The sequence below is a fragment of the Arvicanthis niloticus genome, chromosome 6, assembly GCF_011762505.2.
Source record: "Arvicanthis niloticus isolate mArvNil1 chromosome 6, mArvNil1.pat.X, whole genome shotgun sequence".
In the NCBI taxonomy this organism is placed as follows: Eukaryota; Metazoa; Chordata; class Mammalia; order Rodentia; family Muridae; genus Arvicanthis; species Arvicanthis niloticus.
The window spans coordinates 8905805-8920254 of record NC_047663.1 but is presented as its reverse complement, the minus strand read 5'-3'; the positions used below and the strand labels follow the sequence as shown (position 1 = coordinate 8920254).

General features: G+C 46.8%; 1 protein-coding gene across 3 annotated transcripts in view; it reads right to left on the bottom strand.

Moving 5' to 3' along the window:
* Slc39a11 (solute carrier family 39 member 11) overlaps nt 1-14450 on the bottom strand; it is a 416239-nt gene that overhangs the window by 346123 nt on the left and 55666 nt on the right. Inside the window, exon 2 of one of the 3 annotated variants that reach the window (XM_034504929.2) lies at nt 9017-9156. The exons of the other annotated variants lie outside the window; for them this stretch is intronic. The gene's annotated coding sequence lies outside the window, so the exon portion shown is untranslated. The remainder of the gene's footprint in view (nt 1-9016; nt 9157-14450) is intronic. 3 annotated transcript variants of the gene reach the window in all.

Here is a 14450-nt window from a genome sequence, read left to right as displayed (position 1 = left end):
GCCAGCTAAAGAGTTCATTAAAGTCTTGAAAAAGAGGCCAGGTTGAACCCTCCAGGCTCCTGGAGAGAATCAGCTGGGTGACCAAGGGCTATCCCATGTCTAAGAGGAAACCTTCTGTTGGTGACAGTAATGAAGACAAGCAGCCTCCAGCTGCCAGGAGCTCATGCCATCTGCCCCTCTACCCACAACTGCTCTCTATTATTTAACCCACAGAAGGCAATAAAAAGCCTTTTGCCTTTCATTTCAAGTACCATTCTGAGTCGCATCAGACGCTTTCTAATGGCGTCGTCTAAAGGGGGTGGGGGCAGGATGGTTTGTTATGATAGTCACAGTGATCCATCTGCATCCTCCCCAGCCATCTAACAGAAGGCGTGAAGCCGTCCCAGGCTGGGGCACTTGCAGCTCTGCCCCCACTGCAAGGGAGTACAGTTTACTATTTGTGTCACGGCATGATACTTGGAGACTGCCAAAAAGCCTCCCATATCTGCCTCCAGGCTAGCCCGAGGCCTTACCCACCCTTACTGCATGGAAGGAAGGCGAACCTGTATATATTTTGCCAATTATAAAATATATTCTTGATGTCCTCCCAGTACAATTTGGCATCTTGAAAAAGCTGGATTGGAGGACTGTTGCATGCTTGACCAGCATGCTCAAGGCCCTAGGTTCCATCCTATGCATAGCATGAACTGGGTGTGGCAGTGCACACCTGTGATCCCCTGCCTCCTGAGGAAAAGAGTTTAAAGTTGTCCATGGACATAGAATACGTTTGAGCCCAGCCTGGAATACATGTGACCTTGTCTCAAACAAAGCAAAACAAAGCATAACACACACACACCAAAAACCTGTGTACATCACAGCACATGACAGAAGACAACTTTGGTGTGAGTTGGTGCTCTCTGTCCATCATGTAAATCCCAGGAATTGAACTCAGGTTGTCAGGCTTAGCAGCAAGCCCCTTTGCCCACCAAGCCATCTCACCAGCCCTGCTCACATATTTTCTTTTGAGATAGGGTTCCAAAGTACTAGTGTACCCAGGCTAATTTCAAACTCTCCTCATGGCTGGAACTGGCCTGGAACACACAATCCTCCTGCCTCAGTTTCCAGATGCATACCACCAAGCCTGACTTGAATGTATGGCTTAAACCTACCAGTCCAGATTAGCATCAGCAGGGCTCCAGACAAATACCATGTAAAAAAAATAAAAAGAAAAAACTACCTTGAGTTTGAGTGATTTGAAAAATAAAGGGAAAGTATCATACTCAAATCACAAGGGATGTATTAAGAAATAAAACCTCTACCAATTTTTTCCATTATTTCTCTGTATGTACAGATATATATATAGATATATATATATATATGTATATATATATATATATATATATATATATATATATATATATATAATTTCCTTTATGCATATGTATAACATAAGATCAAACTAAGCCTAAAAGAGATCTGACTTTTCTTCTGGCTTCTGTATGTATACATGTGCACAGTGTGTGTGTGTGTGTGTGTGTGTGTGTGTGTGTGTGTGTGTGTGTGCATGTGCCTATGTCTGTGTGTATGTGCCTGTGTTTGTACATGTGGGACTGTGAAAGGATAGCATGGTTTCTGGTCGAGCACTGGCTAGAGATGGCCAGAAACCCAACAGGTATCTCTGCAAGGGACAGCATGCATTTCGCCATGCTCCCAGACTCCAGGCTCCTGACAGGAGGCCGAAGACCTCCATTGATCTATGCCTTTCAGTCACATAGGACAATGCACCTACCAGCCCCTCCACAGGTAGAGGGCATGACTACAGGCCGCAGAGCCTCAAGAGATATCCATATTAATGAGATAACTAAAGGCCAGAGGGCATAGCCAATTAAGCATTCCTTCCCAGACCCTTCTTCCTGCAAAATGTATTTAACTGTCCTGAGAGCAGGGGGTACAGCTTCATCCACTTTCCACCATGACAATAACCTTTTAAAACCATGGACTTCCTCTTTGGGGCCCCACAGTGGAGAACAGTAGAGGGGGCCTTCAACTAATGAGCCACCGCCTCATCTCCCATGGAGGACTTCTCTGTGTTCCAGCCACGGAGGCCCGCCAACTCAAGGAAGCTAGCTGAGCCAGCCATGACCCAGCCAAGTGAGTTACTGCAACCAACAGTCTCCACCCTCGGGGTGCCAGAGCTTCTCTCCCTTGTCCTTTTGGCTGTGGGCTGGTCCAGCCCGTATGCTCCCTCTCTCAGTCCTTCTGCAGTCCCCAGCCTCGTCTGAGTGCCCAAGGGCTAAGACCACCAGTCTCCCACCAGTCGCCTTGGCCTGGAGACCCCTGACCCATGGCAGTCACTCGGGACCCACAACTCAGTCCAACAGAACCCAAGCCCATGCATGAGCTACAGCCCCGCATGTGTGTGTCTGCCTGTGTCTGTGTGTGTGCCTGTGTCTGTGTGTGCACATGCATGTGCACCTTTGCACATGTGCAGTCCAGAGGCCAACACTAGGTGTCTTCCTCTCCCACTTTCAGAGCTTTTGAGGCATGGTCTCTCACAGGACCTGAAGCTCACTGATTCACCAGGGCTGGCTATCCAGTGAGTCCCAGGGATCCTCTTGACCCCACTGGGATGACGTGTACACTCCAAGACTTGGCTTTTTCACCTGGATTTTGAAGGATGGAGCTTGGTCCTTATTCTCAAAGGATGAACAATTTTTGGATGACGCCATCTCCCTGGCCCTAAAAGAGTTCTTTTAGTTCACATAAGTTAGATTTTTTAACAGAAATGGGTATTATAGTTTGCAGCCGCTTTTCTTCCTTCTTGGAGGGTCACAGAATAATAGTCCTCCCTCGGGCTGGCAGGGGCTTAGACTCAGCTGGGATATTATGAACCTTGACTCCACTCAGTCTAGCCTAGGAGTCTAGTGTGTTACAGTAAGGCCTTTTCTTCAGTGAGCAGCCCACAGCCAGTCACCACCTTCTAGATACAAACCTACCTTTCTCAACCTTGTTTGCCTCTACTGGGCTCTTCCTGCAGGGGTCCTGTGTTAGGTGATACTTCTCCCCAACTCCTTCCAACTCCTCTGTGCCCCTCCCCCAGTTACATCTAAATCAAAAGTCAGGGCAGGTTGAGTGGGAAGCTGAGGGTGTTGCTCCCCTCCTGCCACAAACTGAGTCAGAGCATCTGTGACGGACTATGAGGTAATACCTTCTGTGGTTCTCAAAAAGGCTGCCCCAGGCGATGCCAAGCAGATAAGCATCAGACCATCTAGCTTTAAAACAAATTTCTATCTCTCTTGGAAGTCAGTTTACCCCTGTAAACTGTGTGTGCTCTTAATTCCCTGGACAGCTGTTGTGTTCCCTAGAGGTTCATATGTCAGGAGCTTGCCCCAGTGTGGCATTATCAAGGTCGTGCAGCCTTTAAGGGGTAGAGTTAAGTGGTCACTGACAGTGGTAGCCAGTATTAACAGTTCCAAGTGTCTTCTTCTAAAATATTTTTGTGAGTCATACACAAACATACACATAGATAAAGCACATGCATGCACATATGTATATATTGACACATATGTATATTCACAAATCTATCTTTACAGAGATCCATGCATGGACACATAGAAAGGGAAGTTATATGGTTGTTCATATTTACTAATATGAATATAAAGTATAGTAGTGGATGGTTATATTTTAGGTTAGGTAGTTTCCTCAGACATACTGGATGACTTGGTGGCCTAGCTCGGGCACTTTCTGAGCCGCCATGACTACTTCACCTCTCCCTCCTTTGCATGTCCAGTGTGGTGTCCACTGTGGGGCTGTGCATTGAGGCTTGGCATCATCTTCCTGGGAAACTCAATGAATGCCTCTACACTCTCCCTGGCATAGACGGCACTCTTACAGATGTGTCGTTACAGTAGTGATGAGGAGGTTGCCATAGCAGCCCTTTATAGATGTGCCTTATCCCTTGGTCATAAGAGATGGGCACACTTCATTCTGACAGACATTGCCAAATCACGCTCTTCAAAGTGGTCTCCACACTTCACTGCCATTGTAGGTAAAGTCTTTCCTTTCCAGAGAGTTAGCCATAGATCCTCACCAAGGTCCCAATTTTGGGTGCTGAGATATCAGGCTCACCCTCTGAGAAGCAGACGGTTGAACACATGAGCTCAGCCCTGCACCTGCCTCTGCTTCATTGCCTATGAAAAAGATAGAGTTAGGACTGGGCATGGGGGCACACACCTCTAATCCCTGTACCTGGGAGGCAGAGGCAGACAGATCTCTGAGTTCAAGGCCAGCCTGGTCTATAGAGTGAGTTCAAGGACCCTGCCTCAAAAAGAAAAAGACAGAAAGAGAGAGAGAGAGAAACAGAGAGACAGAGACAGATAGATACACAGCATAGAGACTCTGTGAAGCATGTGACAGGGAACCTTTGCCCCATACTGAAACTTAACAGGCCTCTGCAATGTTTCCTTCTCTCTTCTCTTCTGTCTGTCTCTATCTCTCTCTGTCTCTCCTTTCCTCCCTCCCTCCCTCCCTCCCTCCCACCCTCTTCCCCCTCTTTCATTATCCAGCCATGAAGCTCTTATCTGGCTCCCCCCACAATTATTTGCCTCCCGCTCTGATCACCGATGCCTTGACGCCTTTTATATCCCTCTGTATCACAGTAACCTGTACCTTCCCCCCACCATGAGCTGGACTGAGAGACCTTGGTTGCCACAGCAAGGTCAAGTGATCTAGGTGGAATTACCCACCTTGGCTGCCCGGAACACAGCAGAACTGCCCCTGGGCTTGCCCTGAGACATCTCCAGCTGTGACCTGGAATGGACTATGGATTATCCCAACCCATCTGAAACCAGGAGGGGTTGTGGGTTGGGTCTTCCCCTTTAAATTGAGAGCTGAACATTAAAGCTTGGGGCCTTGATCAGAGAACTTTGTCTTGGCCTCATCTCTTCTCGCCCTCCTTCCCCCTTCATTCCCAGCCCCCCTTTCAGGTGAATCCAGTTGACTTGTGGCCGCGGGCGGCTACAGTAACCCATCTTTCCTCACAGAAACCCTCCCTTGGGCCCACATCTGACTGGCTTATTCTGTAGGTGGTTCTTGAGCCTACCTGCCTTGCCCAGGCATGATGAGCCATGTTTTCTGCCAGTCGGTGGGCCCATGGTCACATGGCTCATGATTTCCCACTGTTCAAGCTAACACAGAAAGAGAAGGGCAGAGTCAACTGTGACTTTCTGGGTGGCTCGTCTACTGTACAATCCATCTGAGGTACATAGACTCAGACTGGTGGTTTACTAGCAAGCCTTGGACAGAAGAAGCATGTTCCTTCTTTCTTATTTGGGAAATGCAAAGGCACACTTCCCTGGGCTTTTGCTGTAATTTTGCTGCCTTACGTTCATCCAGAATTTGCTCACCAAACCCTCAATCTCATGGATTTGTCTGGAGATAGTTGATTCGTCATGGATAGGCACATGGCTGCCCCAGCTGCTCAGTGACTTCAACGGGACTCCTCAGTGACATCTGGAGATGGCTCCATTCCCACTTCCTTACGACCATTGTGCTTTGGTACAGATTGGCATTGAAGGGCTGAGGAGACGGCTCAGTTGCTAGAGTGCTTGGATCAAAAGCATGAGTCTCTAAACCCATGTGAAAAGGGCAAGGATAGAGAGGAAAGAAAGCTTACGACCACAGCGCTGGCAAGACAGTGGAGGAGACAGGCGGATCCTGGAGCTCGATGCCTGACCTGCCTAGCCAAATCTGCCAGCTCCAGGGTAGCAACAGACTCAAAAAAAAAAAAAAAAAAAAAAAAAAAAGAGTGAGGCTGGAAAGATTGCTCAGCAGGTAAAGATGCTTACCACCATGTCTAAAACAAACATAAGTTCAACCCCAGGGTCCCACACGGTGGAAGGCAAGAACCAACTCATGTACTGTGGCATACGTGTAAACACACATAATATAAACACGAGGCTGAGTGTAGTGGGACACACCTTTAATCCTAGCACTCAGGAGGCAGAGGCAGGTGGTCTCTGTGAGTTTGAGGCCAGCTTAGTCTACATAGCAAGTCCCAGCCCAGTTAAGAGATATATAGTGAGACCCTGTCTCAGAAAGCCATAAATAAATACATAATTAAAAAAAAAAAAAAACAAAAACAGATGTTCCTGGGGAATTGACACCCAAAATTAATTGACCTCTTGCTTACACACACACACACACACACACACACACACACACACACAATTTAAGTTTGCAATGCAGTTCCCACCCATTATCCTACACTATGCTCCACGACCACCAGCCCTATGACCAATTCCAGTGCCTAAAAGCAAATGGCAAGGTGATTAACCACAGGCCACCAGAATAGGCAGCAGGGAAGGTCAGAGGAGGTCGGAGTTGGCGCTAAACAGGATCAAAGCTGCTTTCAGATGATTCTGCAGCTGGGTACAGTGACCTTTCGGTCCATGTTTATTTGGAAATGACCTTTAAGCAGCAATCAGCAAGAATGAGATGCTTCAAAGGAATACATTAGATAATGCAGATGTCCCCCAGTGGTAAGTTACACCCAAGGCACCCAGCTGACAAGGAAAGTGGCCCTGCCCTGGAAAGCCCAGGGCTAGGCCACCCATTAGACTAACAAGCGAGCACAGGGTCCCCAGTGGCTTGGTCTAATAGACAATAGGGAATCTGAAGGCAGGGTGACCTGAGCAAGAAACATACTCAATTCCAGAATTAATCCTCAAAGATGAGCTGATATTTGAAGGATACCCAGTTGTGCTTTCCCATCCCACGATGGGGAAGCCCCAAGGGCTAGGCACAGCTGTGCCAGGGGAACTGTCTGGGCTCCATCCTGCCTCACTCCTGTGGGGTGAACTGACCCATGGCTGAGTGTCTTCTTCACACTGGGCGCTCTGCTGAGTACCAGGGCGTCTGAAACGCTAGAGAAACTAAGCCTTCCAACTCAGAGACAGAGACAGAGACAGAGAAAGAGCCACTGCCGCCAGCCCACGGCTCCACACCGCTCCCTCTCTGTGTGTGTGAATTTAACTCTCTAAGCTCTATTTTCCCCTTCTAGGCCTCTGTTTTCTTCTTTGCACTCACAGTAGCACCAAAGAGAGATGCTTGGCAGTTCACTAATCCCTCAAGCTAAAATAGAAACAAATTTCCCAAAAGAGAAATCAGAAAAGCAGGGTGTGGTGTCCTGCTGGAGAGGTCGAGGCAGGAAGATCAGAAATGCAAAGTCATATGTGGCTACACATCAAGTCCAAGGTCCAGCTTGGGCTATGTGAGATGGAGGGGAACCACTCAGAAACAAGACTGTACAGTGAACCCTGAAATCTTACAGACCCCAGGCCTGGGGCGAATACTTCTTCCCCCATCCACTGGGGGATGTGGTGGGCTGACCCATGGGGGAAATTCACCAAGAAGGGTCTGCTCTCCTCCTGGGAGAAGGGTTTCCACAACCTATCCCAGTCTCTCCAGCCCTGATCCAGCTCCCCCAAGGTAGGACCTTGAGAGATACCATCACAACACCATAAAGCAGTGCCTGCTGGGGAGACATGCAGCCCTCGGATGGTAGCTCTGGGATAACAGGATAGCTGATGTAGTGACCTTCTTTTGGAACAAGAATGACAGACTTTTAAAAGATCCCATTCCTGAGAAATGGAGCTCTGGGCTTAGTGAGGAGATGAAAGAGACTGTACACCATCCTCTGCTTCTTATAATGGTTTGGAACCTGAGGGACATCTAAATCAAGCTACATGTATTAGTCAAGGTTCTCTAGAGTCACCGAACTTATGGATAGTCTCTATATATTAAGGGAAATTATTGTGATGACTTACAGTCTATAGTCCAACCACCTGAACAAGGGGCAGCTGTGAACAGGAAGTCCAAGAATCTAGCAGTTCCTCAGTCCCACAAGGCCGGTTGTTTCAGCTGATTTCTGTAGAATAGATTCCAACAGATGTGCTGACAAATAAATATGCAAGCAGGCAAAGAAGAGTAAATCTTCCTTCTTCCTTATGTCCTTATGTAGGTCTCCAGCAGAAGGTGTGGCCCAGATTAAAGGTGTGTACCACCATGCCTGGACCTGGGACTTACTTTGTCCCAGGCTGTCCTTGAAATCAGAGATCTGCTTGCCTCAGTCTCCTGGGATTAAAGGTGTATTGCCTTGCCTGGGCCTAAGCTTTTCATGGCCACTATGCCTCAAGACCTCCACGCCAAGATCCAGGTCAGAAACGTGTGTCTTCCAGCCTCAAGACCTGGTGAGTGCTCCAATTCTGGATTGTAGTTCGTTCCAGATATAGTCAAGTTGACAACCAGGAGTAGCCGTTACACTACGGTTACATAATCCCCTCCCCCACCAAGAAAGGTGAACAGAAACAAACAATCCTTATGCAGAAATATGCCTAGAAACACCACTTCTAACAGTCAAGAGACAAATGCATCCCAAACGTCCAAGAGCTGGTGGATGGATGAATATACGGGCTACAGCTATACAGTGGAATATTATGAAGCCATGAAAATGAAGGGTTGAGTGATATATATCACAGTAAAAGAAGCCGGACACAAGGACCACATCGTGTGTAATTCCACTCACAAAAACGCCCAGAGTAGGTAACATCACAGAAGGACCTATGGCTGCCAGGGGCTACAGGAAGAGATGAGTAGAAAGCACTTAATGGATATGGGGTTTTATCTCACAGTGAGGAAAGAGGTCTGGATGTACATGGAGGTCGTGAATGTGAATCCTGCAAATGGTACTTAATCATTTATTGGAAACATTCGGGCTGGAGGGAGGGCTCAGTACTTAAGAGCACTGGCTACTCCTGCAGAGAATCAGGGTTCATTTCCACCACCCATACGGTGGCTCAAAGCCATCTATAACTCCAGTCCCAGAGGATCTGACACCCCCTTTCCACCTATACAGGCACTGCATGTGTATGGTAAAACAGGCAGGCAGGCAGGCAAGCGCTCACAGATATGAAATAAAAATAATTTAAAAAAAAAAAAAAGAAAGAAAATATTTGATCCGTTGTTATGTGAATCTCACCTCCATCTTTCAAGTGTCTGCTGAGGAGGCTTGCTGTAATTAAGTTCCAGCCGTGGGTTTCTGCAGACAGGCACAGGAGTCTGACGTGGGAAGGGCTTGTAAGCAGAGCCTCTCCCTCCGCTTCTGCTCTGGTATGCTTGCTAGCACAAAAGAAAAGATTTATTTACTTCGTTTTACCTGTATGGGTGCTCTGCCTTCACGGATGTCTGCACACACGCATGCCTGGCGCCCTCAAATGTCAGGAGAGGGCATCAGGTTCCCCTGGAACTGGAGGTACAAATGGTTGTGGCCCGCCGCGTGGGTTCTGAGACTCGAACCCTAGTCCACTGGAAAAGAAGGAAGTGCTTTACCTAGTGAGTCGTCTCTCCAGTGCTCGATGCTCCCTTCAAAACACCCGTAGCTAAATAACTCTCTCTTCTTTGGTAGAACTGTACGTCTTCTTGTTTATTGACTTTGTCCTTTTAAAAGACAAGAATTTGAAGAGAGCAGAGTAGCCCACTGGCCTAGCCTGGGGCAGACACTAATAACAGTGCCCAAATAAATGTGAGACTATAAGACTATCCCGTTTGCATTTTTCTTCTGCTTTTGCATTTGTAAATTACATCTATCTATCTATCTATCTATGTATCTATCTATCTATCTATCTATCTATCTATTTCTGGGAGGAGTATGTGTACCAGGCCACACCAGTGGATGTCAGGGGATAACTGCAAGCCTGATTCTCCTCTTCCACCATGTGGGTCTCTGGGATCAGGTTCCAGGATTGTCTCACCAGCCCACGTTTTTCTTTAAAAAAAAAAAAAAAAAAAAAAAAAAAAAAGCAGGCTGGAGGGATGGCTCAGTGGGTAACATGCCTGCCACACAAGTATGAGGACCTGAGTTAGAATCGACAGGATCCATTGTCAAGCTGGACATATCTACTGTGAGATGGGCAATGGAGACACAGTTCCCAGAATCTCATAGGATGACTAGCCTGGGCTACACAGCCCCAAATAACAAGAGCACTCACGTACACACACTCACACGCACTCATGCTTGCACACATAAGCATACACACACACACACACACACACAAGCACAGTGTGTGCACAGACATATGTGCATACACACAAATGGTTAAGGCGGTGAACTGAAAGAAATGCTTTTTTTTTTTTTTTTCTCACAAGCATGCAAACCAATGCATAGCTACGCATCCTTAACTTCTTAGAGGTCTCTGAGCGCCCTGCCGCCTGCGCCTGGGTTAAGGCCATCCCGGTGGGTGGTACTTTGGGTGCCAATACTCTTGAGGCAAGCCAGCTCTAACTCCTGTCTCCTGGAGCCCATCAGCTCAAATTGAAAATCTGTTCTATGGCTGGTTGGCGCATTGGGGAGGCCATCCAAACCCACTGACAGAACAGGAGTCGTTAACAGGAAGCCAGCTGAAACGTTCCTCTCCCAGAACTCTACAAATCGTGGCCCTGAAAACATTAAGACCAGCAACAAAGTGGGTCCCTCCTGCAAGGCAGTGGACCCTGCCACCCCTCGAGGGGCTGAGTCAGCAGAGGGATATGGTAACCCACCTAGAACATGCAAAGGAAGAAGAGGAGAAGACATGAAATGGCCCGTTAGTTCACTCAATGTTAGTTCAAAGATTAGCACAGTGAGTTTACAAGCCAAGGCTGAAGACTATCTGGTTTTATAAAGGATACCTGGGGAAGGAAAGGCACATATGTATACACACACGTGTGCTTATATGTGTTGAGGCCTGAATCAACATTGGATGTCTTCTTCAATTGTTCTCTGCCTTGGGTTTTGAGACAGGGTCTCTCACTGAACCTGGAGCTCATGATCCAGCTAAGCTGGCTGGCCACTGAGCGCCTCCTGATTCTCCCAACCACAGAACTAACACACTCAGCTTCTACCCTTGCGCTGAGCATCGAATTCCACTCCTGAGGAATACTTTACTGACAGTCATCTCCTTAGCCCACATGGATGAAGCATTAGTGGGATGCCGACAGCTACTTTTTCCATAGTAAGAGTGGTAAGTTTTTACAGCAGAGAGTTTGTGGTCCTCAGAGCTTAACAAACCCTCTCTGCAGCCATGCATAGGAAAAGTTTATGGAGTGTCACCCAGGAGTGGCAATTCTCCACCTTCCCAAATGCCACCACCCTTTAATACAATTCCTCACGTTGTGGTGACCCCCCCCAACCATAAAATTATCTCATTGCTACTTCATACTTTAATTTTGCTAACATTGTGAATCATGATGTAAAATAGCTGATGTGCAGGAAAGGAGGGGCCGCGACCCACAGGTTGAGAACCACTGCTCTAGGGGCAGACCTGCAACCCATAGTAACCCATGGTGACATGATGTTTTCTTCATTCCTTTAATCTCCTATTCTCTTCTGTTTCTTTCCCCACTGGTCTACATCTAAGCACAGCCAACTCCCAGTTGTGTTGGGAGCTGTTCAGACAACCTCTAGCCACAGATCTGGCAAAAAAAAAAAAAAACAAAACAAAACAAAAAACATAATGGTTTCACAGGCTAATAGTCACCTCCCTCTCTCCCTCTCCCTCTCCCTCTCCCTCTCCCTCTCCCTCTCCCTCCCCCTCCCCCTCCCCCTCCCCCCCCTCCCCCTCCCCCTCCCTCTCCCTCTCTCCCTCCCTTGGCAGATGTATCTTCCTAATCATGTGTGACTCTGGTGTTGAGAGCAGCCTCCCCATCCCCCCCCCCCCCCCCCCCGTGAACACAGAAGCCATCTGAAGGGTCTGAATGCCAAAGCAAGAGGTTGTACCACCAGACAAAGAAGGGAACCATGGGCCCAGCAGGAGTTGGAGTGCAAGGGAGAAATGACTTTAAGAAGTTTCTTTAAGAGTGAGGTCCCCGGTGAATCGGCCATGCTGCAGCGGAAGGCTGCACATCTAAGAACCGCACAAGCTAACCTTTATGGGTGTAATACCAACAGCAGCAACAACAAAAAGATAAAAGGACATGAGTGGGTAAAACACAGGTGTGGACCTGAGAGGAGTGGGGGGGGGGGCGCATGATCAAAGTACATCATACAAAACTCTCAAAGAATAATACAAACCATGAAAAACATCTCAGAGAAGTAACTTTTTAGTGTCGGCCTCAAGTACTGGGTCGCTGTGCTTCAAGTGGCCACTCTCAAAAGCACAGAGGTTTTGGAACTCCTCTAAGGTTAACTATCCGGGAAAAGCCAAAGACAAATTCACACCCAGGCAGTGAAATCCTAGGCCAGGGCTGTTTGCTCTGCACTGCCTTACATTGGTCTCCCTTCTGGCCACTCAGAAGGCTCTTCTCTCGTATATAGTGGGCGGAATTGACAACACATAGTAGGTCAATTCCATCTCTTGGAAAATAAACCTCTCTAAGTATAACACATAGTAGGTCAACTCCATCTCCTGGAAAATAAACCTCTCTAAGTATAACACATAGTAGGTCAACTCCATCTCCTGGAAAATAAACCTCTCTAAGTATAACACATAGTAGGTCAACTCCATCTCCTGGAAAATAAACCTCTCTAACTATAACACATAGTAGGTCAACTCCATCTCCTGGAAAATAAACCTCTCTAAGTATAACACGTAGTAAGTCAACTCCATCTCCTGGAAAGTAAACATATCAAAATATTCATTTATTCACTTACTTGTTTAGTTGGTTGGTTGGTTGGTTATTTAGTTATCTAGTTAGTTATTTTTGAGTCAGGATCTCACTATGTAGCCCTGGATGGCCCGGAACTTGCCATACAGCTCAAGTTAGCCTCCAACCCTCAGAGATCCGTCTGCATGCCAGGATTAAAGGTGTGTGTCACTCACTATGGCCAACCTCGACTCATTTGTTTACAACTACTTGGCGCAGAGACAACTAGTTACCTGTGGGAATCCACTGTCCTCTTTCTTCCCTAAAAAGGAATTCTAGTTCTTTTAGGTTGGGCGCTCAGACCTTTAGTCTACATTTCCCAGGAGCCCTTACAGCTGTGTGATCTGAATGGGGTTTTAAATGTGCTGTAGTAAAGGCCGATCTTCTCTGCTCCGGTCTCTGCTTTTGGAAATCTGAAGCAATAGCTGGAACTCTAGCAGCCCTTTTGGACAACAAAGGGACATGAAGATGAGAGCAACCTTCAACAGAACAGGAAGGACAAAGGAGCAGTGTCACTTGATGTTTTGGGACACAACACAGGCCTTGGACTTTTTTCTCTCTAAGACAAGGAGCAGTTTTTTGGGACTTTCTATTGCTTGGAGTTGAAGCTAATTGCAAGAAATCATGATCAGAGCACTTGCTGAAGGCATGCTGTTGCATAAAATGAACAAGCCTGCCTTGTTCACTCCTCTTTCCCCGTAACCCCACAGAAAACGCTAATAAAATACATGACTGCAAAACTCAAAACTCAAAACTCAAAAAAAAAAAAAAAAAAAAAAATCCTTGGTTTCATTACACCTGCATGTGGTTTGCTACTTCTATACAGACAAAGAATGGCTGGCTGCATTTCCTCTCTCTTGGGTTCCCCCCCCCCCCCAAGCACTGAGATTTCAGCGGTTCGAGGCTGACCTACAGGTTATTATTAATACGCCATGCCACTGCGCTAACCAGGCTAGCACTGAAGCAACATGGGAAATCAAAAGGTTTCATCACCAGCTCCCACTGTTATGGAAATGTATTCCACTCGGGAAAATGACTAAGCACGAGACTCATTAGAAGTAATATTTTCATCCCAACCTGCTTGGCCTTTAGAAATTTCAACATATGACCCAGTTATTAGCTAAAAGGAACAAGTTCCCTCCAGAATTGTTTTCCATGACTTCCATAAAATTTTAAGCTTAAATCGCTCATGCAAATATCTCATATTATTAATCATGCAAATGTCTTAGATTATTTCCAAAACCCCGAGTCCTCTGGAAAAATTCTTAATCATGAAAGTATTTCCTAGTAACACTATCTGTATCTTATTGCATGAGGATGCCATTGGTTAAAATTGGGGTGATATCTCAGCTGGTGCAAGAATGAGGGTCTGAGTTTGATCCCCAGAACCCACTTACAAGAAATCCAAGTGTGATGTCACACATTCATAATCTCTGGGCTGGGGAGGTAGAGCTAGATCCCTGGGGCTCGCTGGCCAGACCCATCTCACTTAATGGGTGACTAGTAATGGTACTAGACCAGTGAGAGATCCTGCCTCAAAAAAAAAAAAAAAAAAAAAAAAAAAAGCAGAGCACTTCCTGAGGAGTGACAGTTGGCTTCTGTCCTCCACATGCATTTACATATGTGTGTATGTGCCCTTTCACATACACATGCACACAAACATACTGACAGATAACCATAAAAGAGAAAGACCACTGGCTAGTTAAAACTAGCCAGAGAACATACATAAAAATTGTATGATTACATTCATTTGTGCCCCGTGATTACTGAGACACAGACAGAATGCTCAGAAG